This window comes from Pelophylax lessonae (assembly GCF_965119305.1).
Source record: "Pelophylax lessonae genome assembly, chromosome: 7".
NCBI lineage: Eukaryota > Metazoa > Chordata > Amphibia > Anura > Ranidae > Pelophylax > Pelophylax lessonae.
In genome coordinates this window covers 45,196,146-45,223,756 of record NC_138774.1, presented here as the reverse complement: position 1 = coordinate 45,223,756, position 27,611 = coordinate 45,196,146, and the positions used below count along the sequence as shown (strand labels likewise).

The following is a 27,611-nucleotide window of genomic DNA, read 5'->3' as shown; positions in this document are numbered from 1 at the left end:
AAGGCTTTACTACCACTTTAAATAATAAGAAAAATCTTAACAATTATTTTCTGCAATCTCTTTTCCTTCTCTCATCATTTTTCTCTTTATCTTTTTCTCTCATTTTCCTGTGTGCTCGGTCTCTGCCATTCCCCTCATCCTCTTCTAGACCATTAACCTAGGTACTCAGGTGGCGATGTTGGTGTATGGGCACAAGTTAATCCAGAGCGGATCAATAACTAGCGGGCAGATGGCGTCCTTCATGTTGTACCAAATAGGATCCGGACGCTATTTACGGGTGAGTAATATCCAATCTGGTTCTATGGCTGTAAGTTGTAACGCTCCGGCGTTTATTTAAGTGATGTGGATTTGCAGATGCAGAAGTTACACTCAGTAGTCATGTAGAGATGTGTTGAACTACCATATCCAACTCTCCAGACTCATCATTGTGCACCAGCCTGTCTCAGCAAGCACAGACACAGACACTCATTTAAGATGTTCCTGGAGTGATAGGTTTATATGTGAAAGTATAGAGGTGATACACTGAGGGGACAGGCGTGGATAGTAAGAGCAATGATAGGAAGTAATGTTCAGGAGTGTATAACAGATGGTGATAGGTAGTAAGCACGTAGGATAGCAATCATGTACAAGTAACAGGTGATAGTGGATAGCAGATGAAGTGTACAGGAGATGCTAGGCTAGTGCAATGACAAGATGGTAATAGGCTCAAGAGCTTGCAATCTAAGTAACGGTGCAGATGATAGGTATAACAGTATAGTTCTTAGAGTAGCAACAGTCTTTAGTAAGCAGAGTTAGTAGTGAAAGTAGTTTAGGAAGGAATTCCCCTGTGGGGTACTTATCACTAGTAGGTTTGTAAGGTGAGGGTCCCAGCGGTGAGATAATGATCTTGTAGCGAGATACAAGATGTTGTAGCGAGTCTTCGGTCAATCCAGGTATTAGGGAATAGCTGGAGGATTCGGCAGCGTTAGGTAATGCTGTAGCAAGAAGTTTGCACGAACACATGTGAGTGAAAGCCGGCGGTTGAAATAGCCGCTCAGAGCGGCACTCACTGATGATGTCATAGAAATTAAAGGGCCAGGTACTAGATGCATTCCACCTACCTGTATGGTGGAACGTAATGTAAAAATAATAGGCTGGAAGGGTACCGCAGGTACCAGGATCTTACAGTACCCCCCCCCCCCTAAGGCCGGCTCCGGAAGGCCTATAACACTGGTCTCTCCGGGTATTTGGAGTGGAACCTTCGTATAAGCCTGGGTGCGTGGACGTCAGAAGCATCCAACCAGGTGTCATCTTGGGGACCATAGTTTTTCCATCTTATGAAATATTGGAGTTTTCCTCTGTGGATACGAGAATCCAAAATTTCCTTAATCTCAAATTCTTCTCCACCTTCAACTTGTATTGGAGGTGGAGGCGCGATGGTAGGTCTAATCCCTTGGTTGGGTGTATGTGGCTTCAATAGAGATACATGAAACGTGGGGTGTATTTTAAGATCTGCCAGTAAGGTGAGTCGAACTGCAGATTCCCCAATGAGCTTCTCAATTGGGAAAGGTCCCAGGAATAGAGGTCCAAGCTTTTTATTAGGAATTTTCAACCTCAAGTTCCTCGTAGATAGCCAAACAAGATCCCCAATAGCATATTGAGGCGAAGGTCTTCTGCAGAGGTCGTAGTACCTCTTTTGTTGGTTATGAGCATGTGAGATGGTGGTGTTAAGTAAACCCAGAGAGTCTTTTATTTGGGTGAGATAGTCAGAGGCTACTGGGTTACTTGATGGTAGGATGCGTGGTGGAAGAATTGTGGGATGGAACCCATAGTTCAGGTAGAACGGACTTTGCTTAGTAGTACTGTGGGTTGCATTGTTATAAGCAAATTCTGCCAGAGGGAGGAGGTCCACCCAATCATCCTGTAGGTATGAGGTGTAGCAACGCAAATATTGTTCAATACACTGGTTGACTATTTCAGTTTGTCCGTTGGTCTGTGGGTGATAGGGGGAAGTAAGTTTTCGCTCAATGCGCAGTATATGACATAGAGCTTGCCAAAACTTAGAGATGAACTGTGAGCCCTGGTCAGATAAAAGAGTCTTTGGAATTCCATGTAGTTTGAACACATGTTTCACTAGCAATTCCGCTGTTTCCTTAGATGAAGGTAGTCTGCGAATAGAGATGAAATGTGCCATTTTTGTCAAATGGTCCACTGACACTAGGATGGTAGTAAATCCTTTGGACGGTGGTAATTCCACTATGAGGTCTAAAGACACAACTTCCCATGGAACTTTGGGTATTGGTAGACTGCAAAGTAAACCAGAAGGTTTTGTAGTGTCAATTTTGGACCTTGCACAGATGTCACATGAAGAAATGAATTTTTGTACATACGTCTTCATCCCAGGCCACCAAAATTGCCTAGTGAGCAAATTAAATGTCTTAGTCATACCCATATGTCCTGCCATAGGTACGTCATGGGATAACTCCAAGATTTTGGTACGCATACCGGGAGGTATGTAGAGTTTGTCGTTAAAGTAGCGGAAGCCTTCTGCATCAATACTTAGTTGAGGTGGTGGTGAATCCAGTCTTAGACTGTGCAGAATCTCTTCCTTTAAGGGACGAACAACACCAATAATACGGTCATGGGGTATTATAGGTAATGAAGGAATTTCGGCACAGTTATCTTCGGTTAACCGTGATAACGCATCTGCCTTCTTGTTTTTGTCTGCAGGCGTGTAGGTCACTAAGAAATTGAATCTTAGGAAGAATAGTGACCAACGTACCTGCCGGTGGGAAAGGGTCTTGTTGGTCTGAAGGTATTGGAGGTTTTTATGCTCTGTATATATGAGTATTGGCAACCGGGTACCCTCAAGTAGATGTCGCCAATTCTCCAGTGCCAACTTCATGGCAAGTAACTCTTTTTCACCCACTGGGTAGTTCACCTCTGGGCTACTTAGTGATTTAGAGAAGAAAGCAACTGGGTGGAGTGGTGAAGTATTCGTAGGTCGTTGGGAAAGAACTGCTCCTACAGCCATATTTGACGCATCTACCTCCAGGATGTATTGGAGGGATGGGTCTGGATGGCGTAGTATGGGAGCAGTAGTGAGGCTTGTTTTTAACAAGCAGAACGCTTTATTTGCTTCTTCAGACCATTTAAATGTTTTCTTAACACTTGTAAGTTGTGTGAGTGGTCTCACAATAGACGAGAAGTTCTTGATGAACTTCCTATAGAAGTTTGAGAATCCAAGGAATCGTTGTAAGGCCTTGCAAATTGTTGGTACAGGCCAATCCAGAATACATGATATCTTGCTCATATCCATCTTGATGCTGTTCTTGGATATGATGTATCCTAAGAATAACACCTCTTCCTTATGGAATAGGCATTTCTTCAGTTTTACGTATAAGTTGTGTGCGAGTAATCTGGACAACACAAGTCTTACATGTCTTTCATGTTCAGACAGGGATTGAGAGTAAATGAGTATATCATCCAGATATACTACGACACAGACATCGAGTAGATCTCGGAAGATGTCATTTATGAACCGTTGAAATGCTGCTGGAGCATTACATAACACAAAAGGCATCACTAGATATTCGAATAGTCCGTATCTAGTTCTGAATGCCTTCTTCCACTCATCCCCACTACGGATGCGGATGAGATTGTAAGCCCCTTTTAGGTCTAACTTTGAGAAGTAAGTGGCTCCACGCACTTGTTCAATCAGTTCCGGGATGAGAGGTAAAGGATAGCGATCCTTTATCGTGATAATATTTAGTTGCCTATAGTCAATAATAGGCCGAAGGCTTAAATCCTTATTGCGGACAAAGAAAAGTCCTGCAGCTGTGGAAGAAGTAGAGGGTCTAATGAACCCTTTCGCTAAATTCTCATCCAAGTATTCCTTGAGATGAGAAAGTTCATCCTGAGAAAGAGGATAAACATGACCGAAAGGTAGTTTACTATTAGGGAGTAGGTCAATAGAACAATCGTAGTCCCTATGGGGAGGCAACACTTGAGCATTTTTCTCAAGGAAGACTTCTGATAGATCCTGATAGCATGGTGGTGGTGTAATTTCCTCTGACACCATGGACAGGATTTTCTTTTGAGATTGGAGGTTACACGTGGTCTCGCAATAGTGAGAGGGGAAGGTTAGAGACCGTGTCTTCCAATCAATGGTTGGTTGATGTATATGTAACCAGGGAAGTCCCAAAATAATGGGGAAATGTGGTGAGGGTAATACATCAAATGTGGTGGTCTCAACATGAGACTCGTTAGCAGTAGCAAGGAGTGCTTGTGTCTGATTGGTAATTGGACCAGAAGATAACGGAATACCGTTAATCAAACTAACAGAGACAGGTTTGGTTTTTGAAATAATAGGTATTTTATTTAAAGCAACAAAACTAGTGTCAATGTAGTTCCCACAAGATCCTGTGTCGATCATGGCCTTGGTGGTGATCCTATTTTGGTCCCACTGTAAGATCAAACGAATAAAAAGATAGGGATTAGAAAAAGAAGTCGTTAATCCCCCCAGCAAGACATGTGAACACTCACCCTTTTTCTTGCGGACAAGGGGACAAACGCTTATCAAATGTTCTGCGGAGGCACAGTACATACAGAGATTTTCTGTTCTTCTCCTGGCTTTTTCAGTAGACGATATTGGTGGGCGGATGGTTCCTACCTCCATAGGAGTAGGATCGAAGATAGAACCACGAGAAGGGTTGGGTAATGGTATTCCCATTTTCTCAGCCTTCCTCTCTCGTAATCGTCTGTCTATATTGATACTAAGTTGTATCAAGGCATCCAAAGTGCCAGGTAAATCCGCTCGGGCGAGCTCGTCTTTTATGGCTTCAGATAACCCAAGTCTGAACTGGGTTCGCAGAGATGCATCATTCCACCCTGAATCAAGGGTCCATCTCTTGAACTCTGCTACGAAATCTTCAACAGGTCTCCTTCCTTGTTTTAAAGCCCTCAATTGGCTGTCAGCAGTACTCTGCCTATTTGGGTCTTCATATAGGCTAGAGAGCTCTGCTAAAAACGTAGGATAGGAGTTGAGAAGAGGGTCATTTTTCTCAATAAGAGAGTCTGCCCAAGCCCGTGGATCACCTGACATATATGATATAGTGGTGCAGACTTTTAATTGGTCTGTAGTGTAAGTACGAGGTTTTAGATTAAAAAGCAATTGACATGCGTTTTTAAATTCACTAAATTTTTTCCGATCACCCGTAAACACTTGTGGAGGGTTTATTTTGGGCTCACGGGGTTGGGCAGCAGTGAGCTGTGAAACACGGGCTACCTGCTGTCTCAAAGTCTGATTTTCATTTTTCACTTCAGTAAGAGAAAGAATTAATGAATCTACCTTTTGTGATAGTTGTATCACATGTGTAGCTATTTCTGCTGAATCCATTTTTCTGGTTCGTGCAATCTGTAACGCTCCGGCGTTTATTTAAGTGATGTGGATTTGCAGATGCAGAAGTTACACTCAGTAGATGTGTTGAACTACCATATCCAACTCTCCAGACTCATCATTGTGCACCAGCCTGTCTCAGCAAGCACATACACAGACACAGACACTCATTTAAGATGTTCCTGGACTGATAGGTTTATATGTGAAAGTATAGAGGTGATACACTGAGGGGACAGGCGTGGATAGTGATAGCAATGATAGGAAGTAATGTTCAGGAGTGTATAACAGATGGTGATAGGTAGTAAGCACGTAGGATAGCAATCATGTACAAGTAACAGGTGATAGTGGATAGCAGATGAAGTGTACAGGAGATGCTAGGCTAGTGCAATGACAAGATGGTAATAGGCTCAAGAGCTTGCAATCTAAGTAACGGTGCAGATGATAGGTATAACAGTATAGTTCTTAGAGTAGCAACAGTCTTTAGTAAGCAGAGTTAGTAGTGAAAGTAGTTTAGGAAGGAGTTCCCCTGTGGGATACTTATCACTAGTAGGTTTGTAAGGTGAGGGTTCCGGCGGTGAGATAATGATCTTGTAGCGAGATACAAGATGTTGTAGCGAGTCTTCGGTCAATCCAGGTATTAGGGAATAGCTGGAGGATTCGGCAGCGTTAGGTAATGCTGTAGCAAGAAGTTTGCACGAACACATGTGAGTGAAAGCCGGCGGTTGAAATAGCCGCTCAGAGCGGCACTCACTGATGATGTCATAGAAATTAAAGGGCCAGGTACTAGATGCATTCCACCTACCTGTATGGCGAAACGTAATGTAAAAATAATAGGCTGGAAGGGTACCGCAGGTACCAGGATCTTACATAAGTGCAGTTAGTCTACAGTTGAAGAAGATTATGATTGGTGCCAAGACCAGGTCATCTGGCACCCAACTGAGCATTCAAAAGTGCGTCCTTCTTCTTCCCAAGCTCTTTAATTTGGTGCTACAAAAATGTTATCATCAGAGCTCTGTAACAGCTGGACGCTGTACTCTTTCTACAGAATAGATGGTTATCACACTGACAGCAGAGCGGAGTGCTGCTGGTTACATGGGGAGAGCCGGACTCACCCAGTGTATTATGCAGAGTGGTGCCAAAGGCATGGTGCTTCTTATCCTTTTCAGTTGGCCTTTCTCCCAACCCCAGCCAGTCTGGACATTCTGCAAACAAAAACAAACAAAGGGCATGCCGGCCTAGCGCATTATCCTCAATAAAAAATCCAGATATTGCACTAGGAGAAAGAAAGTAAGCTAAATTTGCACTTACGATTGTGCCATGTAATCAGAACATGTACAGATGATATCCCCATGATGCTGTGCGTTCCATGGACTGGGCTGTCCAAAACTGGAGGTGACGTAATGACACGTTTCGTCAGATAGACGTCATCAGGAGTGGCCATATTGCTACACCTCACATTCTTTATAACCTATGGTTGCCCGGCAACACTAAACAATATGCTGGCGGCCATATTGGTTTTAAACACTGTCCGACTAGTAATCAAAGGGCTGATATCTAAACCTCCATTGTGCAATTGGTTGTGTAGCACCCATCTACGATCCTCTATAAATTGTTATACATGGACACTCAATTCATCTATAGTATACCTAATTCTATGATATAAAGAGGTATACATGGACACTCAATTCATCTATAGAATACCTAATTCTATGATATGAAGCGGTATATATGGACACTCAATTCATCTATAGTATACCTAATTCTATGATATAAAGCGGTATACAAGCACACTCAATTCATCTATAGTATACCTAATAAATTATCGGGCCGTTCCTATGATATAAAGTGGTATACAAGGACACTCAATTTTATGATTAACCAGCTTTACCCTGGATGCCTGCATACTTAGATGTGCCCCTTTAATCATCAGCCATATTGCTACACTTAGAGGCGCCTCTCTTCTCTTTTATACTCAGTTGTTATGTGACGCTACTTGTATATCAAGACATCACTTGTTTATCAAGTCAAAATTAAAAAAAAAATTTGCTTGTCTTATAAAATGTTTTTCAGACCAAGTTACTCGCAATCCAAGGTTTTACTGTACTTTAAGAAATATTTATCTCACAATGTCTTCTCTCCTCTTTTGCAGTCCCTGTTCCAAATGCTCAGTGAGATCACTCATTCTGCCGGAGCCTCAACCAAAGTATTCCAGTACTTGGACCAGCAGCCTCAGGTCTCCACCTCTGGATCTCTGAGTCCTGAAAACTTACATGGAGTGTTCGAGTTCAAGAATGTGACCTTTTCATACCCTTCCCGCCCAGAAACTCCCGCCCTGAAGGTGAGCGTGTTTGGGTTTGTGTTGGGTTCATGTAAGAAGCCCTCCTGAAAATGCTAGTTGCCTGGCTGTTTGCTGACCTAATGGGTTCCATAGTATCTGGATCACTGCTCTAAAATAATTCTGCAGTTTAACCCCTTTACGCCGACCGTATGCAAATATGGGTCCTCGGCTTGAAGGGGTTTTTAGAGCAGGCGGTTGGCTTTCTTGGGATAACAACTGATGTGGATAAGGAACCGCAACAGTGCATGTCAGAATACAAACCAAACCATGAAGTCCAAGGAATTGTTTGTAGACCTTCATGTATGGAGGAAACCAGGCATCGCTCATCACATGGCCAACACCATCCCTACAGTGAAGCATGGTGGTGGCAGCATCATGTGGGGATGATTTTCAGCCACAGGAACTGGGAGACTAGTCAGGATCGAGGGAAAGATGAATGCAGCTATGTACAGAGACATCCTTCATGAAAACCTGCTCCAGAGCACTCTGGACCTCAGACTGGGGCAAAGGTTCATCTTCCAACAGGACAAAAACCTTAAGCACACAGCCAAGATAACAAAGGAGTGACTATGGGACAATTCTGTGAATGTCCTTGAGTGGCCCAGCCAGAGCCTAGAGTTGAACCCAACTAAACATCTCTGGAGAGATCTGAAAATTGCTGGGCACCAACCTGATGGAGCTTGAGAGGTCCTGCATAGACGAATGGGAGAAACTGCCCAATAAGTAGCATCATACTCAAAAAGACTTGAGGCTGTAATTGGTGCCAAAGGTGCTTCACCAAACTATTGAGCAAAGGCTGCAAAGATTTCAAACAAATTTCTTTCACATTGTCATTATATGGTATTGTTTGTAGAATTTTGAGGAAAAGAATCAATTTAATCCATTTTGGAATAAGGCTGTAACATAACAAAATGTGGAAAAATGAAGCGCTGTGAATACTTTCCGGATGCACTGTATGCATACCCCTAAATGCACTTTTGTAATATAGAATCATAGACCCGCAGTTTCAGAAAGGGTTGTTGGAAGTAGATAAAGATATTTTTAAGGCATCCACGGTAGCACAGTCAACAAAAAAGAGGTAAACCATTTCCGAATAGCCAAAAAAAACTAAATAATTGATAGTAGCCTATATTTGGCACTCTATGGAATACAATGAATAAAAACATAATAAAATCCATAAGTTCAGATGAAAACATTGAGCAAAACAAATTAGTATTCCACAGAGAAGATCTTTCACCTCAATGAAATCACTGGATAACAACATACAGCTCAGGGGGATTGGCAGTCTAGCATTCCATTTAAAGGATTTTTTCCTCCATTTAGCCCAACCACAGTTTAGTCAATCCAAAATGGCATTTACAATCCACTTCAGCAACAAAGGCTGGAGCAATCTATTGGGATAAGCACATGGAGTCACCACATAAGTAAATAGTTAGAGGGCCCTTAAAACAAGTCTTCCTTTTTCAGTAAAACATTACCTACTCCATAGGGTAAAACAGCTCCACCTCCAGGTGTCCACCAAGGCGAAGAGACCACCGCCACATTGGTTCCTTTATACCACTTCTATCCCTTGCCATCTGACGTCACTAACTGGATGCGGATGCCCACTGTGCCTGCACGATCCCCTGGACGTCCTGCACATGTGCAAACCACTCGCGGCCATCTTTGAAAATCTTACTCTATTGAAACTAGGTATAACGTGCCCATACATGGTCAGGGGGAATCAAAAAAAAAACACTAACCTCATCCAGCCAATGTGTACAAGGAAAAATGCCTCCTACATGGCCACCAGTCATCAGACATCTCCCCCGAAGAAATCGCCATCAAACACATAGGCAAATGTAGGCACCACCAAGCCAGGGAGCATGGCGGCAATACCACCACCAGCCACCCTAAGCATAAGTAGCCCCCTGGGCATTCGTATGACCACCCACTCCATACACATACCGTCCGAATGTTGAACCGAATACAATGTAGATAAATCTTTACTTATATAACACAGTGTTCAATCCATCAGTGTGAGACAACCTCCAGACAACCTTCACATTATATTCAATCAAACGAATGAAATAATCCGATTTGCAAGCATTATACATCAAATCAGATACTACCTCTTAGTAATGAGGTACAAAAATGCTTATGTGTACCTCATATCTGAATTTGATGACCAATTATTTTGAGAGGGACAACATTATCATATATAAATGATATAGAAATCAAACTGATGCTACAAAAATTAAAATTCTTTACCTTGAAGCACATCCCCACACATGAAAGGGGAAGAGATATTGATAAATTATTACTACAACGTGAAACCAAATGGATATTTAGTTTGTCAGCAACTGAATGAAGGGCTGAATGAAGCCGTAAGCTTCAAACCATTTCTATAATATTCTTTTTTACCTCTGTATAAAAAATAGCTCTGTATTTTACTAGTGTCCGTCCCAAAATGTTGGATGTCCTTTCTGCATTATTTTTTCTCAGTTGGACCCTTTAGAATAGTTCAGTTTGTTAGGACACAAAGTACCGTGATTATATGGCCATCATCCCAAATATATCACAGAAAACAAAATATTAAGAAAAAAGCGGGACTTTAAAGGGCCAAAAAGGAAAGGGGATGTCTATAAATAAAGCATAGTAATTTGTAAGAACAGCATTTTATTGAATCACAAATAAAAAAGTATACATGTACAAGTATAATAAAAGAATAGAAAAATTCTCCATATCAAGGTGTTGATACAAAAGTACCATGTGGATGACTGTGGTCACAAATGGAGTGCAGTCTAAGCGGTCCCCAGTAAGCCGACGTGTTTCGCACTTGTGGCTTCCTCATGGCCATAGAGACCAAAGAAAAGACTAGCATTCCATATTGGTCAGAGGCGGGGTCAAGCAATATCCCTGGGCAGGCGTCAGGGTCACTACATAGTAAAGATTGCTATATCTCAAAACAATTGTATCCAAAACATTAAGATGGTAATAAGACAAAAAGTCCTCCACTGAGCTGGAAAGTGTAGGGTATCTTTATCACCAATCACCTTCAATGATTTGTAGTATTCATCCAGCCTTATAGTACACAACTCAAGTGGGGGTAGTGATGGTAAGTATTAAGAATCAATAATACATACTAGATCGGGCATCACTAAATGGCGGCCCGCGGGCCGTCTCCGGCCCGCGCTGCTGCTCCATCAGGACCGCCGCCATCAGCTGCTGGATTTCTTCCCTGTCTCTGCTGCTGTCATTAGCAGAGCAGGGCGGATGGCAGGAGGCGGGACTGAGACTGGGGGCGGGACCGGCATTGAATGGAGGGAGGCAGCTGCCTGAATTAGCATTTCAGGCGGAAGGTGATTGGCTGCTGGGAGGCGGAAGGTGATTGGCTGCTGGGAGGCGGGAGGTGATTGGCTGCTGGGAGGCAGGAGGTGATTGGCTGGGAGGCACACAGTCGGCTGCCTCTATGCATGCAGCGCTGCTGTTCCTTTGTCTTCCTCGAGATTGTCCCGCCTCCTGCTCTCCGCTCTGTGTAAGGTAGGAGAGTGAAGGGAGGACAGGGCTGTGAAGTTTGATTGGGGAGCAGGGGTCATGTGCAGGGGGGGTAGTGTGGTGTTGATGTAAAGGGGAGCAATGCTGTGGGGGTGATATGTTAAGAGGGTAGTGGTCTGTGTTGATGTAAAGGGGGGCAGTGCTATGGGGGTGTGTGTTAACAGGGCAGTGCTGTGTATGTGTGTGAGGGTGATGCAAAGGGGCAGGTCTGTGGGGGTGATATAAGGGGGCAGTGGTGTGTGTGTGTGTGGGGGGGGGTGATGTAAAGAGAGACAGTGCTGATGGGGGGATATATGAAGGGGACAGTGCTGATGGGGGGATATATGAAGGGGACAGTGCTGATGGGGGAATATATGAAGGGGACAGTGCTGATGGGGGAATATATGAAGGGGACAGTGCTGATGGGGGGATATATGAAGGGGACAGTGCTGATGGGGGGATATATGAAGGGGACAGTGCTGATGGGGGAATATATGAAGGGGGCAGTGCTTTGTGTGTGTGTGTGGGGGGGGGTGGTGATGTGAAGGGGGACAGTGCTGTGTGTGTGTGGGGGGGGGTGGTGATGTGAAGGGGGACAGTGCTGTGTGTGTGTGTGTGGGGGGGGGGGGGGCAGTGGTGATGTGAAGGGGGACAGTGCTGTGTGTGTGTGGGGGGGGGGGGGGACAGTGGTGATGTGAAGGGGGACAGTGCTGTGTGTGTGGGGGGGGGGGACAGTGGTGATGTGAAGGGGGACAGTGCTGTGAGTGGTGATGTAAAGGGGGATAAGCAGCTGCACAGAAAACATGCAGGGTACAATTGACTCTTAAATGCAATGAAATACAAGGTGCGGTTTCCCACACATGGAAATTGCATGGTACATACGCGCCATGCAGTTTCAATGCGACAGCGTTTTTAAAAAGGTGCCAGGGCCTTTTCCCAGCAGAAAACACAGACACAACAGCCCATTCAAATGAATGGGCTGTCGTGCCTGCACACCTGGGCTGTGATGTAAAGAATCCGAGTCATCACGCAAAAATGCAATCTGGACCTCTGCTGGAAGAAAATTTTGCTAATCGGACCTCCATGAATTTTAATTCAATACCCCTGTACTAGATGTTATAGGCTGAACTGGGTAAGCGTCCAGTGTCGGTTCCCAGATAACAACATCCATGGACCACATACCTATCCCTTTAGCACAGTGTCCCCTCCATAATGCCTTCTGGAGTTTGTTGCTCCACCAAGGTTCAGGTTGACCAGCTGCCAAGTTTTATGGGCTTAACATCAGTTTCCTCTTTTCCCTGTTAAGGCGTTCTTCACTGGCAATGTGAGTTGCTTGCTGTGGGGACACTGAACAGGAGGGAAGGGCCAGGAACGCCGGCGGGGGACCTGAGAAGAGGAGGATCTGAGCTGCTCTGTGCAAAACCAACTGCACAGAGAAGGTAAGTATAACATGTTTGTTATTTTTACCCCGAACGAAAAAAACAGGACTTTACAATCACAGTAAGTTAATTTTGAGTTGATTTAGCAGTTACGTATTCTGGTATGGGAAAAAAAGCTAAGAAAAACCTTGGTCTGGCCATACTCAGTCCAAATAAAGCATGGAGGTGCCCCTGCTTTGTCATTCCTTGTGATGATCAGACCACAATAAGGCCATGTAGGACTTTTTTTCTTGCACACAGATTATCAATTATGTCTTTATATATTTTCCTGTAACTTTTTTCAGACTGACTGCTTTTCAGTCTGTGACTTCCTCCATACAGGTATATATTATTCTCATACAAACTCTTGTACCCCTTAGGATGTGTCATTCACTCTTAAGTCCGGCACTGTGACAGCTCTAGTGGGGCCCTCCGGTGGTGGGAAGACAACCTGCGTGGCAATGCTGGAGAGATTCTATGAGCCACAGAGTGGGAAAATCCTGCTCGACGGAAGACCACTGGCTGAATATAAGCACCAGTACCTCCACAGCAAGGTAATCTTGTACTTCTAAGTTATTTGTTAAGACAAACGGTGTTAATCAACTAAGGGTTGATATTTTATACTTACCCACAACATTCAGTCAGAGTCAATCTTGTATCAGCAGAGTACATTCAGAATAGTTGAAGAGTTACTGCATTTAAAAGCATTTAGCAATCAAAACTCTTTATTACCTAGCTGTGGACACTGGGCATACTATGCACCAATAAACCTTTATAGTACACAAGGCAGTTGTAGTATGTCCAGTCCTTCTGCCCCTCTGCTACATCCCCCTTCCACTTGCCAGCAATTCTCATCTCTTAACATTAAAGCCAGAAGTTGCAGTGTAAATACAGCAGCTTAAAGTGGTTGTAAACCCCATTCATGAAATCTGACCTGGCCACATATATCTGCAGTGTTTACTTAACTCTTTCCAAAGCTCCAAGTGCCATGTCCTTCTGCTTCTCCGTTCCTCTGTTATCAGCAGAGTCAGTGGCGGTTCTACATTAAATTGCTCCCCGGGCAAGACTCCCTCTCGGCGCCCCCCCCCCCCCCCCCCCCCAAAAAAAAATAACATGACAACATAACAATAAATGCAGAGTGCCACGGAATTGTTGCCCCCAATAAATGCAGAGTGCCACAGCAATGCCCCCAATAAATGCAGAGTGCCACAGCATTGTTGCCCCCAATAAATGCAGAGTGCCACAGCAATGCCCCCAATAAATGCAGAGTGCCACAGCATTGTTGCCCCCAATAAATGCAGAGTGCCACAGCAATGCCCCCAATAAATGCAGAGTGCCACAGCATTGTTGCCCCCAATAAATGCAGAGTGCCACAGCAATGCCCCCAATAAATGCAGAGTGCCACAGCAGTGTTGCCCCCAATAAATGCAGAGTGCCACCGCAATGCCCCCAATAAATGCAGAGTGCAACAGCAATGCCCCCAATAAATGCAGAGTGCCACAGCAATGCCCCCAATAAATGCAGAGTGCCACAGCATTGTTGCCCCCAATAAATGCAGAGTGCCACAGCATTGTTGCCCCCAATAAATGCAGAGTGCCACAGCATTGTTGCCCCCAATAAATGCAGAGCGCCACAGCATTGCCCCCTTTCAGTGCAGAGCGCCACAGCAATGCCCCCTTTAATGCAGAGCGCCACAGCAATGCCCCCTTTAATGCAGAGCGCCACAGCAATGCCCCCTTTAATGCAGAGCACCACAGCATTGCCCCCTTTAATGCAGAGCGCCACAGCAATGCCCCCTTTAATGCAGAGCGCCACAGCATTGCCCCTTTTAATGCAGAGCGCCACAGCAATGCCCCCTTTAATGCAGAGCGCCACAGCATTGCCCCCTTTAATGCAGAGCGCCACAGCAATGCCCCCTTTAATGCAGAGCGCCACAGCAATGCCCCCTTTAATGCAGAGTGCCACAGCAATGCCCCCTTTAATGCAGAGCGCCACAGCAATGCCCCCTTTAATGCAGAGTGCCACAGCATTGCCCCCTTTAATGCAGAGTGCCACAGCATTGCCCCCTTTAATGCAGAGGGCCACAGCATTGCCCCCTTTAATGCAGAGTGCCACAGCATTGCCCCCTTTAATGCAGAGGGCCACAGCATTGCCCCCTTTAATGCAGAGCGCCACAGCATTGCCCCCTTTAATGCAGAGCGCCACAGCATTGCCCCCTTTAATGCAGAGTGCCACAGCAATGCCCCCTTTAATGCAGAGTGCCACAGCAATGTCCCCTTTAATGCAGAGTGCCACAGCAATGTCCCCTTTAATAATGTCCCCTTTAATGCAGAGTGCCACAGCATTGCCACCTTTCAATGTAGAGATGGCATGCCAGAGTGCCACTTTTCAATGCAGAGCGCCAGCGTTCCCCCCCACCCGTCCGTGCACTTACCTCATAGTCACTTCTCTTCGCTTCTCTTCAGTCCTCCCACGGCGCCTCCTCCTCGGCCAATGGCGTGGGGTTTGCCTTTCGGCCAATCAAGAAGCGGGAGGACCTGCTCCCTGATTGGCCAGGAGGAGGATCAGTGTGACAATAGCGAATTTTCATTCGCTATTGTCACACAATGGGCGGGCTCGGGGGGGGAGCAATGCTCTGCTCCTCGGCTCGGCTGCGGCGATTTTAGGCATGGGCGAACGGGGCTCGGGCGGTCCGGTACCATTTGATCCACGGACCGGTACCGGTCCGCGGCCCGGGCATGCCGCCCCCCACGTGGTATGAAAAAATGCCGCTCCGGGCGGCTGCCCCGTTCGCCCGTGCCTAAAACCGCCACTGAGCAGAGTCACTTCTGACAAGTTCTCCGACATATGAGATAAAAGCAGCTGAAAATTTGTGTTGGGGAGGATACTTAGAGGGAGATAAGCAGAGAGCTGGTCTATTTACAGTACAGCTCTGCATGTTCCTTCGTTCCTCTGCCTATGTGGAGGGGGGGAGGGTGTGTCTTTCCACCAATCAGCTCACACACAGTGTAAGCCCAGACTCCACACCCACTGCTGGAAGAGAAAACAATATTTCTAACCCGATCTGCACTTTCTAAAGAATGTAGAAAGGGAAGATAGCAGATATACATGTAAAACTTATGTAGGAGGATTTTTTTCATCTCTGTGTATCATCTGAGGCTGTTCACTGGGTATAGGATAGGGTTTACATCTACTTTAAAGGAGTTGTAAAGGCAGAAGGTTTTTTTATCTTAATGCATTATGCATTAAGATAAAAAGCCTTCTCGAATACTTACCTGAGGTCCCTCTCCCAGCGATGCCCACAAGTGTCTCAGCCGTCTGAGATTCTCCCTCCTGATTGGCTAAGACACAGCAGTGGTGCCATTGGCTTCTGCTGCTGTCAATCAAAGTCAGTCATCCAATCAGGGGAGAGAGGGGGCCGGTTCGGGGCTCCGTGTATGAATGGACACAGGGAGCTGTGACTTGGCTTGGGTGCCCCCTTAGCAAGCTGCTTGCTGTGGGGGCACTGAACAGGAGGGATGGGTCAGGGTCACAGCAGAGGGACCCGAGAAGAGGGAGATCTGAGCTGCTCTTTGCAAATTCACTGCAACAGAGCAGGTAAGTATGATATTTTATTTTTATAGGGAAAAAAATGAGACTTTACAAATACTTTAAGTAGCTGCATCTGTCAAAAAAGAACACCCTGTATCAACACCACAGAAGCGAAGTGGAGAGATACAAAATAGCATTGTTCATTTTGTATCTACTCTGTTTCATTCATCTGCAGATCAAAGGGATGAGACTCAGTTTTCAGATCCTGTCACTTAAAGCAACCTGACAAATATAATTTTTTTTTATTTTTTTTTTATATTTGTATCTGTCTAACCCCTTTTTAGCCCTTCATTTACCCTAATCAGTCTTTATTAACAACTTCATTCCCTTCTCCCTTCATTTTTTTTCCCCTGCTGAATTTTGTTTATTTCTAATTCATTAACTATTAATATTTACTTTTTTTTTGTTTGTTTTGTTGGTTTACTTTTTTAGTTTACCAGAATCATACTTTTTGTGTCATTTTAAACAGGACAAATTATGGAATAATGTATATACTTTTTTTTTACCGTAACATTTTTTTTAAACCAACACTTATCAGAAAAGAAAAAAGCGTGTTTTTTTTTAGTTTTGTTACTTTTTTAGTTTTGTTACTTTTTTGTCTAAGGCCCCTTTCACACAAGTGATCTGATCAGATCCGCCTGTCAGTTTTTTAGGCGGATCTGATTGGATCCCCCATGCATACCTATGAGGCAGCGGATGTCAGCGGAGACATGTCCTCTGACACCCGCTGCCATCCGCATCCGATCCTGTCCGTGAAATCCGGACGGATGGAAACCCTATTTTCCATCCGTCCAGGGGATCGGATCAGATGGGATTGGATGAGAGCAGACAGGCGGTTCGCTCTCATCCAATTCCCCCATAGAGGTGCATGGGGCTCTGACACCTCCCTCTCCGCACACAGAGCGGAGGGGGAGCTGTCACCTGCCTGCTCAGCGGGGATCTGTGTTTACGATCCCCTGCTGAGCAGCACGGATCCGCCTAAGGAGGTGGACCGTGTGAAAGAGCCCAAAGGGGTGGATTAAAAAAAAGCACTTTTTTTTTTAATAAATAAATAACTTTTGGTAATAGTTACCTATTTACATATGTGTTAATGTGATTAAAACTGCAATTGCAATGCAGTAAAACATTGGTAGTGGGTTAGATACAAGCTATGTAAATCTACCCCTTTCTGGTTCTGTTTGAGGCTTGTAAATTGCAAATTTTTAATAAAAATGTTTTAGTTAATATTTAAATATAATACTTTGTTTGTTATAAGTAATGACAACTTTTTTGGCAAATCAGCAGGTCCATAGAAGAAATTAAAAATATTGCTCTGGTCCATAGGGAGTATACAGAGTGGAGAGCTGCATTGATTAAATAACACTAAAGGTGCAAAAGCAGAGTAACCCAGAGCAGCCAATCACCAATCATTTTTCATTTTTGTACCTGTCCTAAACAGATGAAATATTCAATAACATTTGTTGTGAGCAGATTGTAACGGAGTGCCAATACCCAGCCTAGGTATCTCTGCTGTATAATCCTTGAAGCTGAGAAAGTACTAACATATCCAAGGCAAAATCTACCCCCCCCCCCCCTGGACGACACACAGTTCTGTGAGTCAACAACACTTTTATTCAGCCACAGCTGGCTTTTATATGATTCCCCATGCAAGGGGTTTCTTAAATCATTTTCCAGGGGCATTCCCTGCTGGACATGAGAGGGGACTAGGGACTAGTAAACATTTCACAGACTCAACCAACACAACACAACCAACACAAACAGTATTCTAATTTCCCACCAGTAACAGTGATTCAATCATCCTGAGCCAATTAACTAGCAGACTTGCCGTCATCGAGCTCCTGAAGTACAATACACATTATTATAAGTGTAAACACATAACCCACAGTAGACAATAGGTGAGTAAATCAGCACAATCAACAATGTGTTGAAGACAGGTAGTTGAGCTGATGATATTAGCATCTGCTATGATTCTGACTGTATGAATCAGTATTTTATTGGCAATAGGCAGCTAGGTCTTTTTAACCACTTGACGACTGCTCACTGTGCCTCTACTGCGGCACAGTGGCTCGTTATCGTCCAGCGACGTAGTACTACATCGCTGGACTCCTCCCCTTGTGGGCGGCGCTCGCGCGCCTCCGGAGGCTCCCTCCCGCTGTATTCATTCACAGCGGGAGTCGGGCCATTGGAGGAGCAGCGGCGATCGCCGCTGCTCTTCCCCGATCGTCGGGGAATCGAGTTTGGGGATCCGCCCACTTGTGTAAACAGAGCGGGCGGATCTCCTCAGTGACAAACAGCGATCTGTCCCTGTGTCACTCAGTCACCTCCCCCCACACACGTTAGTAAGCACCAGGCATACATTAACCCCTCCCTCTCCAATAAAATTAACCCCTTCCCTGCCAGTGTCATTTTTACAGTAACAGTGCATATTTATAGCACTGATTACTATAGAAATGTCACTGGTACCCTCAAAAGTGTCAAAAATGTCAGTCAAGGGTCCGATCTGTCCGCCGCAACGTCGCAGTCCCGCAAAAAAAAAATCGCAGATCGCCGCCATTACTCGTTAAAAAAAAAACACCAAAAATGACAGAAATCTTTCCCTTAGTTAGTAAACGCAATATCTTTTGCGCAAACCAATCAAAATACTCTTATTGTGATTTTTTTTACCAAACATAGGTAGCAGAAAACAAATTGGCCAAAAATGTAAAAAAATTTTGATTTTTACATTTTTTTGGGGGGGAATTTCATATAAAAAAATGTGAAAAATATTGTTATTTTTTCAAAATTTACGCTCTTTTTTTGTTTATAGCGCAAAACGTAAAAATCGCACAGGTGATCAAATACCACCAAAAGAAAGCTCTGTTTGTGGGAAAAAAAGGACGTAAATTTGTTTGGGTACGGCGTCGCACGACCGCGCAATTGTCAGTTAAAGTCGCACAGCGCCAAATCGCAAAAAGTGGCCTGGACGTAAGACAGCAAAATCCTCCGGTGGTAAAGTGGTTAATAAATTATTGATTATACAGATTATACAGAGTTATGCTATGGCAGTGTTTTTCAACCTTTTTTCACCCAAGGCACACTTTAAAATCTGGAAGAATTTCAAGGCACACCAACCAAAAATGCAGCCTGGACTGGACGGAACAACATGACGTCGCTCTGGCCCTCCAAGGCCATAGAGGCTATTAAAGAGGATATACTCTTTCATCGCCCCCTGGGACTAGCCGGCTGCACTATTGGATTGCTTCTCGGGTGAGCTGGTGGGAGGGGGGTACATCCCCTCCCGCTGCTTCTGAAAGCATTCCAGTGGCTCATGTGCTGCTTGGAACCCTTTCATGATTAGAAAGCCAGCCGTGGGCTGTAAAAAACGATACTGAGGTTATGGCTGATATCTTCAGCCATAACCCCGATAAACCATTTCAGAGCCGGAACGTATATTTAACTATGACTCGCTGCAGTGCAGGTGTAGCGCAGGGTACCTGCACTTTTCATGTGCGTTACCTGCCGTTTCTCATCAACTTCTATTATGTCCTACATTTTCTGAAAGCACACCAAAAATGAGGGACATAATAGAAGTCTACAGGAAACTGCAGGTTATGCACATGAAAACCGTGGGTACCCTGCGCTACACTTGCACTGCGGCCAAACTGCAGCAGAGCAATGTGCAAGCGAAAGACAAAATAAAAAGAGGTGCAGTTACCATTAAAGAAATATAGTTACTCTTACCAATAATAATAATAATAACCAACATATCTTATGTATATTTATATTGCATTAAAAAAAAAAAAACAATCACCATGCCTGCAATTATACCTAAAACAAAAACATGCAGGTAAATTACAGGTACAATTGCTGTACCTCATGGAGCTCAGAGGAGCCACTGAAAAGCCTCCTCCCTGTTCTTCCTCCTCTTCTCATGCTCTGCTTCACCTCCCCTCGGGGAAAAGCGCGCCAGCCAGCGTCTCCTGGGACCTGCGTCTCGCACATCCCAGAAAGCTGTGCGTACACTTGACCCGCCCCTAGCAACCGATTACCTCATCGGTTGGCAAGATGCGATCGGACGGCCCGCACAGCTTCCCAAATGCCTGTGGCAGCGGGAAGTGAGCTTTAGACAGCGGACCAGAACCGCTGTAACAACAAGGCTTAACTGAGTGGCCAACACAGTTTGTAGATCAGATGGGGTAATTTTGCCACGGCACACCTGGGGACTCTTCACGGCACACCAGTGTGCCGCGGTACACAGGTTGAAAAACGCTGTGCTATGGAATCCTTACCTTCTCTTTTTTATAACCTTAACTCTGAGAATACAAACATTCATGGATAAAGTGGGGAGAACATACCTTTGAATTTTAGACCATCCTGCTGGAGAATACTTATACTATTGGAAGAGTGGTTGCTGGTTTATAATTTGACCAGCTTCATTTCTGGTGAGTCGGTTTGGAGGATAACGGTGGAAGGAGCACACCTGGTGTTTGTTCACAAGTGGACACAGAAGAGAAAGCGCTGAATGAATTAAATACTTTGGCACTGATTGCACTTTCGGGACTTTTTCACATTAATTGTTTTTTGGCACACAAATTTTCCTATATGAACTGAATAATTTTTTATCATCATTTTTATTGTTATTTTGCAGTTTCTCATATAAATTTATGAACTACTCATTTAGTTGTTTTGTAACATTTTAGAACTTTTGCCTATTTATTTTTTGTACTTGCACTTTTTTGGATATAGCAGATATTGCACAGTTTTTCAAAAATCTTTTTTTGCACATATTTATACTATTTAGTTTGCGAAATAATAATATTTTAAATTTTTCTATATGTGGTGATTATAAAGGTTTGGTCAACAGGAGAGGGATATAAACGTGCGCTGATTCATTTTTATATTTTATCTTGATGTAGTACACCTGCGGTAAATCAGCAGCAGTTTTTGGTGATTCTCCCTCCTTTTTGTTTGACGATCTAACCATTGATTACCGAGGCACTTGATCAAACAAACGTTTTTTCAGCTAGGCCTTTAACATGGATCCTTGAGATATATTGTTGATAAATATTACTGTCCCATTTGAAGTAATCCAAACCATATTCTCAGTGCCCATTCCGCTAAACAGATAGAACATATTGTATTATGAAAAATGTAAATATATGTATGTAAAAGCTCTGCGTAAATTGACAGCACTATATAAGTACCTGTAACAAATAAAGAAAATATTGGTCCCTCTTAAAAAAATTGTATAATATGTATATTCTCACCTCACAGTGACAAAAAAAGAGCAAATGCCTTCTTTATAGGCAGAGGTGATCTGGCTGAAGAGAAAACTAGACTACGAAGCTCCATTAACATTGACTAGAAACTGGAGTTCCCCTTTATTCTTACTTTATAATTGCTTACCACCCAATGTTTTCTCTAGGTGGCTTTAGTGGCTCAAGATCCTGTCCTGTTTGCTGGAACAGTCAGAGAAAACATTGCTTATGGTCTTGACAACCCTCCTGCAAAGCAGCTGGTGGAAGCAGCAAGACTGGCAAAAGCCGAGAGTTTCATTGGAAAAATGGAGAACGGCTATGATACAGGTGAGAGGGGGCCACCAGCCCGGAAGGGTTTTATTATCATAATGTAGTATTCTTCAAATAGATTTCCACAGAAGGTTTTGTACCTCATACAAGTTACTGGATGATGAAAGTATATAAAACACTTACATTTCAGATCAATATCAGGTAAATTTAATAAAAAAAAACTTCTTCTTTTACCTCAATCATAACAGAATTAAACATTTTTAAAGCAGAGGTTTACCCTCCCTACCAACTTTATATAGTTCTCCTCCTGCCCCCCTCCTCTAACAGAAAATATTTTTATTGTTTTTTTTTTTTTTTTGGGTAGGGGACTTTTATTGGGGACCCACCATCATGACTTTATTGACCAAAAATAGTCATGTCCATATATGGCCAATGATGTCATAATAAGGCCCCTTTCACACCTGTCCATTCTGCCGACGGACTCCGTTCTGCTCAGCGGGGGATCGATCCGCCGATCCCCGCTGAGCAGGCGGATGACAGCACTGTGTGCGGAGAAGGAGCTGTCAGGTTCCCGGCTGTCCTCTATGGGGGAATCGGATGAGAACGGACCGCCTGCCTGTTCTCATCCGAACCGATTTGCTAGACAGATGGAAAAAAGGGTTTCCATCCGTCCAGATTTGACGGACAGGATCGGATCGGAGAGCAGCGGGTGTCAGCTGACATGTCGCCGCTGACATCTGCTGCCCCATAGGGATGCATGGGGCATCCGATCGGGTCCGCCTGAAAAACTGACAGACGGATCTGATCAGACCGTATGTGTGAAAGGGGCCTTAGGCCTCTTGCAAACTGCAGCTTAAAAAAAGCTCAGTACAGCTTTGTTTTTTTCTGAGCTAAAATCCAGCCCATTCATTGTAATGTGCCTATGCACACAGGCGCGTAAATGAGCGCCGTGCATTCTTCAGTAAGAACAAAATAGAAAAATATGCATTTTTGGACAGTAATTTACGCCTAATGTGCAAAAATACGCGCAATTGCGAACAAATGAACTCACTCAAACATACTGTTAATCTGAAAAATGCTAATTTGTATATTTTACAAGTAAAGTATACGTTAAGTTTAAGTTAATTATACAAAAACACGAGAATACAGTTGCGCAAAAGGACTCAAATTTGCGAGAAAATATGCAAATTTTCGCAAACGCTTATGCGCGAAAATGAGCACATTTCAATAAGACAATTACTCCTGAAATTTACGGCTGAAAAAGGAGATACTCAAACTTATTGCTTATACTGCGGCTGCAGGACCCAGGAGATGACATTCAGCGGGAGTCAAACAGTGAGTCCCGACATGTCAGCAGACTGTTTTTTATTTTTTTTCTTCCTGGCGGGTTGGCTCTTGTCAGTCATTGTGAATGAGAGCTGCATAGCTGGATGATGTGATTGATGGTGGATTTACAACCCCAATTCCATAAAAGTTGGGATGCTGTATAAAATCTACATAGAAAAACAGAATGCAATGATTTGCAAATCTCATAATCCCATATTACTATATATTCACAGTAAAAAAATAGAAAACATATCAAATGTTTAAACTGAGAAAATGTACCATTTTAAGAAAAAAAAAAAGGTAATTTTGAAATTGATGGCAGCAACACTTAAAAAAAAGTTGGGACAGGGCAACAAAAAGCTGGCAAAGTAAAGTGATTAATGATTAAAGTGTTACTAAACCCAGGATCCTGCAATCACTATATCTGCTCTCCCACACTACACAGAACATGGAAATGCAATTCTTTTAGTAAATATAAATGGATAAATATCTTTTCTCACTGCCAGTATACTGTGTTTCCCCGAAAATAATACCTACCCCGAAAATCAGCCCTAGTTTAGAGTTTCTAAAATTCTAGATTCCACACTATTACTGTTTTATATAATGTCCAGTGTGTGTTTCTGTAATAGAATAGTGTGAAATACCTTCGGTACAGCGCGCTCTGCGCTCAGCTGGTCTCCCGCTCTGCTGTCCTTCTCCTCTCATAGCTGTCAGAGGGGGATCTCAGCCCCTCCCATTTGCAGTGCTCAGAGCGGGTCACGGAAGCGCAGAGTATTATATTACAATTGTGTGAAATCCCTTCAGCACAGCGCCGCTTGGCGCTTCCGTGACCCCTAACTATCAGGTTCTAGTCTGGATTTTGGGGGGACCCCACGCTGTTTTTTTTCTTTAATTTTTCAATAGCGCGCTGCCAGAAACCGTGAGTCGTTTTGATAGCGATTCGACTTGTTTTTTTTTTTCTTTAGAAATTTTATTTTTGCTGTAGTAAGATCTAAAAAAGCTACAGATGTGCATCTTTACACGCACATTAAGGGGACCCTCCAGGCACGATATTTGAAGGAATTTTTCATTTTATTGTTTCACTTTAAGCATATTTAAAATCACAGCTCCTGAAAAAAATATATATTTTTTTTTTATTGATACAGTACATGTCCCTTAAGCCACGTACACACGCTTTTTTTCAGATGAAAACTATACTAATGAGACGAAAATCGGGCGTTGTATTACGGACAACAAAAATTATAGAGCCTGCACATCAGGATTTTTTCGGGCCGAAAAGTCGGTGTCGGCTGTCGAAAGCACCATACTAACAATCCGAAAATCGGCAGATCGGTCGTCAGACGAAATTTCCCTTCAGATTTTCTTATCTTGTGTACAGGCCTTTAGGGCAGTACCCAGACCCCCAAACCCCTTTTATGGCCAATTTATTGCATATAAAACTTCAAAATGTGCCCTTTTGATTTTTTCTGTTCGCTCCCATAGACTTCAATGGGGTTCGCTGTTCAGGTTAGAGCATTTCCCCTGTTCAGTTCTGCTGCGAATGGAACAGGGGGGTGTTTGGCCCGTCCCAATTGAGCGTTAGGAAACGTTACATTAGCCCAGCAAATTACAACAAGGAAAACTATTATACAAAGTCTTACAAATATTATGGGTCTTCTTCAATACGCTTGAACGAATGTTGCAGCATTCGCAAAGCAAATTTTTTCTGGACCCCTTAATGTGAAAAATATATTTTTACTGCAATTTTGGGCTTGATAAACCATTGCACTGATATGTGATATAAAAAAAATTGCCACCACCACTATTTTATTCTACAGATTCTCTCCTTTCAGAAAACACACACAGTATGATTTAGGGCCAGTTCACACATATGGGATGTCAGACATCGCATGTGATTCCCAGCGCACTGCTCTGCAAATCACATGCGATGTCTGTGCATTGCGAATTCAGCCATTCAGATTGTATACAGATTGTATGGCTGAATTTGAATTGCATTTGGACCAAAGTCGCACAAGACCCTTTTTTTGGGTCTGCACCAGAATCGGATCGCATGGGTGCTCACACCTATGCGATCCGATTCATGTCCGAACTGACAGTTCCCACTGCGATATGCGAACTGATCTGAGGGTAAAGTTCATATTCCCATCGCACACCTTCCTGGTATATAGGCACATCTATATTGGGTGCTGAAGCGATCACCAGCTGGACACTGGATCTATTACAGTCCAAAAGCTTTATTGCAAAAAAGATCACATCAAAAAACAGTGCAACGTTTTCGGAGCCACGCAGGACCCCTTCATCAGGCATGTGATCTGGGGGTGTCGCTAACTTTTTATTGACACCCCTATCGATTCGCATATGGAATAAAAAGGGGAGTGTGAGGTTGGCGCTTCTCTGATGTGTGTACAATCAAATAGGAAACCAAAGTTAGAAATATATACAATACCAATGAGTACTAATAAATAAAAATTCATACAATGTTAAAAAAGTGCATGGTGCTGGATAAAAAATTCAATCAAGTGCTGAGACTGTGATGCCCTTTCTTAGCCACTAGAGGGAGTGGCGTACACAAATAGATATGCAAGATGCAAATAAGAAATAAATAAATAGGTGATTTTTAATGTGCTATTGAATGGAATACCTCTATAATCAATGAACCCACGGTATTATTAAAGTGGAGTTTCACCCATTTTAATTAGTTCAGATGTATGTAATCCCCTAGGAGATATTAATTGTACCTACAGGTAAGTCTTATTATAGGCTTACCTGTAGTTAAAAGTGGAAAAAAGCGGTATACTACCGCTTTAAGGTGATATTAATCGAATAAATAGTGCTGATTCGTGATGGTGGTTTAACAGTCAACAGTCCACAGTCCATACAATGGTAATCCTGTGTAAATTGCAGCTATTCCCTAATAGCTGAAAAAGTGCTTGTGCTTCTTTAACCACATTTGCCGACTGCCTAACGACTATTTACGTAGGCAGTCAGCCCCTCACAGGCAAAGCGACGATCTTCGTCGCTAGCCTGTGAGGCTCTAGGGAGCGAGCGTGCGCCGCCGGAGGCACGCTCCCGCTGGGTCACGCCCCCCCCCACGCGTGTGAGTGGCGGACCCGATGTCCGCCGGGCACTCGCGATCGTCCGTTACACCGGGAGAAAGGCAGACGGCTAATGTAAACAAAGCCTCCTGTCATTCTCCCCTGTGTAACAGCACAGATCATACGGTCCTGCTATGTAGGACCATTGATCTGTGCTGTTACATCACAAGCCACATCCAATCACAGTTAGAAACACACCCCTAGGGACACACTTAACCCCTCCTTCTCAAATAAAGTTAACCCCTTCTGATTACTGTAGAAATGTCACTGGTAACCCCAAAAAAATGTCAGTCAAGGGTCCGATCTGTCCTCCGCAATGTCGCAGTCCCGCAAAAAAATGTTAAAAAATTTTGATTTTTACTTTTTTTTGTTGGGGAATTTCATATAAAAAAATGTGAAAAATATTGTTATTTTTGCAAAATTGTCGCTCTTTTTTTGTTTATAGCGCATGATCAAAAAATCGCACAGGTGATCAAATAACACCAAAAGAAAGCTCTGTTTGTGGGAAAAAAAGGACGTCAATTTAATTTGGGTACAGCATCACACGACCGCGCAATTGTCCGTTAAAGTCAAGCAGTGCAGAATCGCAAAATAGGCCCTGGTCAGGAAGGTGATAAAATCTTCCGGGGCTTAAGTGGTTAAGAAAGTGCTATGGTTCGGGATAAAAAATTCACTCAAGTGCTGAGAATGTGATGCCCTTCCTTAGCCACTAGAGGGAGTGGCGTGCACAAATAGATATGCAAGATGCAAATGTGAAATAAATAAATAGGTGATTTTTAATGTGCCAATGTGCTATTGAATGGAATACCTCTATAATCAATTAACCCACGGTATTATTAAGGTGTAGTTCCACCCATTTTAATAAGTTTAGATGTATGTAATCCCCTTTAAAAATACTTTTACCAATGGAAACAATTTTATTTATTTTTTTTGCAAGGAAATACCTTTTTTTCTTCTTTATTTATCCGCATTTCCGGGTCCGGCCGCCTATAGGCGATTACGTCACTCGGCGATTCGCGGACTCAATCCAATACATCCGAGTACAGCTGGTGCCTGTGTAATAATGCGAGATTTCGTCACTAGGCGATTCGCAAGGGCTGCTGGGATGTATCCCAGCAGCCCTTGCGAATCACCTAGTGACGTAATCGCCTATAGGCGGCCGGACCCGGAAGTGCGGATGAATAAAGAAGAAAAAAAGGTATTTCCTTACAAAAAAAAAAATAGTTTCCATTGGTAAAAGTATTTTTAACCACTTAAGCCCCGGAGGATTTTGCTGCTAAACGACCAGGGGGTATTTTGCGATTCGGCACTGCGTGACTGTAACGGACAATTGCGCGGTCGTGCGACGCTGTACCTAAACGAATTTGACGTCCTTTTTTTCCCACAAACAGAGCTTTCTTTTGGTGGTATTTGATCACCTGTGCGATTTTTTGATCACGCGCT

General features: G+C 43.5%; 2 protein-coding genes and 1 pseudogene across 4 annotated transcripts in view; 2 read left to right on the top strand and 1 right to left on the bottom strand.

The window, feature by feature from the left end:
• TAP1 (transporter 1, ATP binding cassette subfamily B member) overlaps positions 1-27,611 on the bottom strand; it is an 895,619-nt gene that overhangs the window by 130,374 nt on the left and 737,634 nt on the right. The gene's annotated exons all lie outside the window — the stretch shown is intronic.
• The window catches only part of LOC309560894 (class I histocompatibility antigen, F10 alpha chain-like), a 392,531-nt gene that overhangs the window by 200,812 nt on the left and 164,108 nt on the right, over positions 1-27,611 (top strand). The window lies entirely within an intron of this gene.
• The window catches only part of LOC309560903 (antigen peptide transporter 2-like), a 77,778-nt pseudogene that overhangs the window by 45,954 nt on the left and 4,213 nt on the right, over positions 1-27,611 (top strand). The window contains exons 6-9 of the transcript XR_014226200.1: positions 149-277; positions 7,527-7,715; positions 13,030-13,203; positions 21,645-21,804. The product of XR_014226200.1 is annotated as an antigen peptide transporter 2-like (transcript). The remainder of the gene's footprint in view (positions 1-148; positions 278-7,526; positions 7,716-13,029; positions 13,204-21,644; positions 21,805-27,611) is intronic.